The 4,052-nt window shown below is 32.6% G+C and overlaps 1 pseudogene; it reads right to left on the bottom strand.

Moving 5' to 3' along the window:
- Nucleotides 1-1,077: 1,077 nt before the first annotated feature.
- Nucleotides 1,078-3,553, bottom strand: LOC120070616 (annotated as a pseudogene).
- Between the last annotated feature and the right edge of the window lie 499 nt (nt 3,554-4,052).

The following is a 4,052-nucleotide window of genomic DNA, read 5'->3' on the forward strand; positions in this document are numbered from 1 at the left end:
TCACCCCCACATATTGAAAATATGTTCCGTAAAATTTCTATATTTTAGATAGAATATATGTTTTAGTCTCTAATATTTGTACACATGTTTTAATTTTAGTTATTGTTTTAATAAGTTTTCTAGTTACTTTCTGATTAACATTTTCCTTTTTTGTTTTAGTTGCCTCTTTCGTCATCTGCTAATTTAAAATTAGTGACATAATGCTTAATGAATGATGGAATTTTGAAGGAAAAAATATAATTATTCTGAAGAAAGAAATTTAAAAATCAAAATTTCTATCAGGTTCTTAAGAATTTAGAGGAAATATTAGAAACTTTTCTCTTTTGGATCTTTTGCTTTAAATTTCTACTATCTCACAAATTATAGTTTTATATAAGTTGAAAAAGTGATCTGAAGTTAATCTAAATTTGTTGTGACTTTTAAAATAATTGTTGCTTGATTTTATATACTCGAATATGGAGTTTTTTTTTGTCGTTTTTACAAACAAATAAAATTGTGTTATCGCTTTTTAGAATTATATGACCATATATTGATTTCTAAATCATTTTGTACATCAAAATTTCTAATGTATGTGTTGATGGTTGGAATATTTTGGTACATGATCATTTGAAATTCTAATGTGTTTGTATAGAAAACCATATAATGTCATTTTCATTTTATTTCAGATAATTTGTATCTTAATTGGATTGAATTATTATATTCCACTATGTGATCATTGAACTTTTTTTCACAAACAATTTTGTATATCAATGTGTTTATATATTTTCCTTTTATCAAATCATCATTGCATAGCAGTTTTGTAACTTGTGTCAACACCTAAAAGCCAATTTTCTAATTTTATCAAGTATTTTTTTTTTAATTTCATTGTTGGTTATTAGGTAATTTATATGGAGCACTAAAATATTTTTTTAAAATGTTTAAGAAGCATAAAAAAGTGTTTAGAAGTTTTAATTTCTCTTATGCATGTGATTAGTAAATCATAAAAAGAAATGGAAAGAAATAAAATATTTGGTTTGCTAACAATTAGCATTTATTTTATGTAAAGAATATATATTTTACACCACTATATTAAACTAGTCAGTTCTTTGAGCATAACCCTTGAACTGCCAATCTTGCCGATAAATTTGTCGCATTGCCTAATCCAAACGACTTTGCAGATACATCAATTGAACAATTTTTCATTCCAATACAAGCCTTTTCCACCAAAATAGCATTGTTCGTTACATCCCATGAGCCTTGTTTGAACGAACCACATTTTCCGTCTGGATTTCCATAGCTAGCAAACTGAATTTCAAAGATGATATGCCCTCCTTGACAAGACAACTCTAACGTGGTTCCTTCATTAGCATTTCCACATATAGTTCCTATAGTGATTGTTTGAACCGAGAATTGTTGAGGATTTCCACCAATTTCTTCAAATAAAATTAACGTGTTTGTGTCATCTGATAGAAACGACCTTGGAATGTGATACAATCGTTGAGAAGGATTTCCACAGCTTTCAACGCATTTGCTAGGATCATATGCACCTCTGTAGTCACATGTCGTACTGCAACTATCATTGCCAGCAATGAAAGAAGGCCAAAATCGTCCTATACTTTTTCCATTTACCCAAGCCTGACCTTTTCCCATTCTTTGCATGTCTAATGTTACAGGGTCAATTCCGGAAGGTGTTTTGAAACTTGTTTTATACCATGTCATTCTCCTCCCAATAGATTTTTTTATTTATTATGCTCCAATTTGTCCTTTGTGAGAATATCAGGTTGTAAAGTTGCTTCATTTCTCCATTTAGTCCAACCTTATAAGACCATAAATTTGATGATAAATCAATTGTGACATTTCCATCTCTAATTAGATAACTGGGACCTCCATCAATTCCAGTTGGCACCATGTCATAAAATGCATCGTAGTTTTTTAGTCCTACTGTGACACTTAAAAGGGTTATGGTGTTGGTTCCGATTTTAATAGAATGGATTTCTCAAATACAAAACTCTGGCCATTACTTCCCCATTGCGACCCAATGTACCTTCTGTTCACAAATACATGAAACACATGACCCTTTGTATTCACTTGGAGAGTTATATTTTAAAGGGAAGACATTGCATTGGTGTCAACATTCGTCATGTACCACAAGTAATCGCTGAAATCAACAGTAGTTCCTTTGTGTTCCAAGAGAAGGTTTGCCTTAAATGTACCCTTTCCTTGTAGAGTATCTCTCATGGGCCTCGGAGCCCAAACCCACGAGAATTGTGCATTTTCTTTCTCGTTTTGCACCTTCACAAACATAGATGTTTGAGAATTGATCTTTGCAGTGTTGAAAACCTCTTTGGTGCAACCATCAAGAATGCTCACAGACCAAACTGGTATAAAATACTTTCCATTTTCCTGCAAATCTATGGTAGCATCATTTTTGGCATCTGTGTTGCTCAAAAAGCAAAACCTCTCCCTTGTTGTTGGGTTAGAGAAGTTTGTTAAAGTTACAAAGCTATTAATTTTTTGGTTTGAATGGATGCCATTAGTAAGAATCTTCTCTCCCATTTTGATGGATGCATGGAGTTGTTTGAGATGTCCCCATTTTGGTTGATTTAAGTTTCCATATTCATCAAGTGGGGCACTGTAATCGTAAGATATAGTGATGAATGGACCTCCCGATGTTCTTCCAAAATTGGTGCCTCCATGATATATGTAATAATTATTAAACACGCCACCAGATTGGAAAAATCTTGCCACAAAAAAAACTACTGTCTTCTGCACTTCTATAAGGATCTTTGTCGCCTCATTTCTTGAACCATCCCACCCAATTTTTAGTAAACATTTTTAGGCTCTTAGGATTATTTGGACTAAAGACATCACAATAGAAGCCATTGCACGTATTAATGATAGGTTGTGGGGCATCATTCTGTTGACACATGATCCATGGAACACCAATATTGAGAGATCTAGCCATTTGAGCGCATCAATTGATATATGTTTTTCCTGCATTTCCATATGGTGTCATCGCATTTCCATACTCATTCTCAATTTGAGCTAATATTATTGGCCCTCCTTGTGATGCAAAGAGGTTGGCTTGTTTACACATATTCACTATCTTTGTTGTAAAAGTTTGCATTTCATTCTTGTAGACTTGATTGTCCGTGCGAAGTTGGATTCCTGGTATATTGTGCAGCCACAGCGGAAATCCTCCATAGTTCCATTCAGCACACACGTAAGGACCAATCCTCATCACGACATATAGCCCAGCATCTTGAATGAGTTGAAAAAATTTGATAAAATTTAGATGTCCAGAGAAATCATATTTTCGTCGTTGAGGTTCATGATGATCCCAAAAAATGTATGTCTCAATTGCATCAAGTCAACCATCTTTAGCTTTTTGAATAAGATCAGGCCACATTGCTTTAGTGTTGCATGAATAATGAATTGAACCTGACAAGATCACACGTCGTTCGCCATTGATAATTATGACATTTGAATCATAAGAGACATTGTCTCCTATACAAAAAGAAAAGCAAGCTAAAGTTACAACGAGGGGAAGAACAAGCCATTGGAGATTAAACATGTTGAGTTTATTCATTTGTCTTGATCAATGTGTTTATATAAGGAAACATTGCGATAAGATAGAGTTCTGTCCAATCTATATTTGTACTCTAGTTGTTGATGGATTCTAAAAATAGAAAAATGTTAATGAATTTATTAATTGGCACACCTTTATCTATATGAGTTGCGTTTGCTACAATTGACTATTGTTCCTCCAACTTATCTTAAAATAACTTATTGTCCAATTAAAATTATTACAAAAATTTATTTCCACACATGAATTTGCTTATTTATTTTCCATTTTTGGTTTGAATTTGTAAGTCATCAATTGCGTTTAGCTAATATAATATTGTTAATAAATTCAATGAGAGCAAAAATTGAATTCTAGTTTTGTTTCAATAGTGTGAGGCTCATGGTGTTTTCATCAATGGAAGATGATAGGAATTTGAATTCAAGTCCTCATTCAAATGCTTAATTCTCATCACCCAAACTCTCAAAAATATCTTCTCACTATAAGGTCT

Source organism: Benincasa hispida, chromosome 2 (assembly GCF_009727055.1).
Source record: "Benincasa hispida cultivar B227 chromosome 2, ASM972705v1, whole genome shotgun sequence".
Classification (NCBI taxonomy): Eukaryota; Viridiplantae; Streptophyta; class Magnoliopsida; order Cucurbitales; family Cucurbitaceae; genus Benincasa; species Benincasa hispida.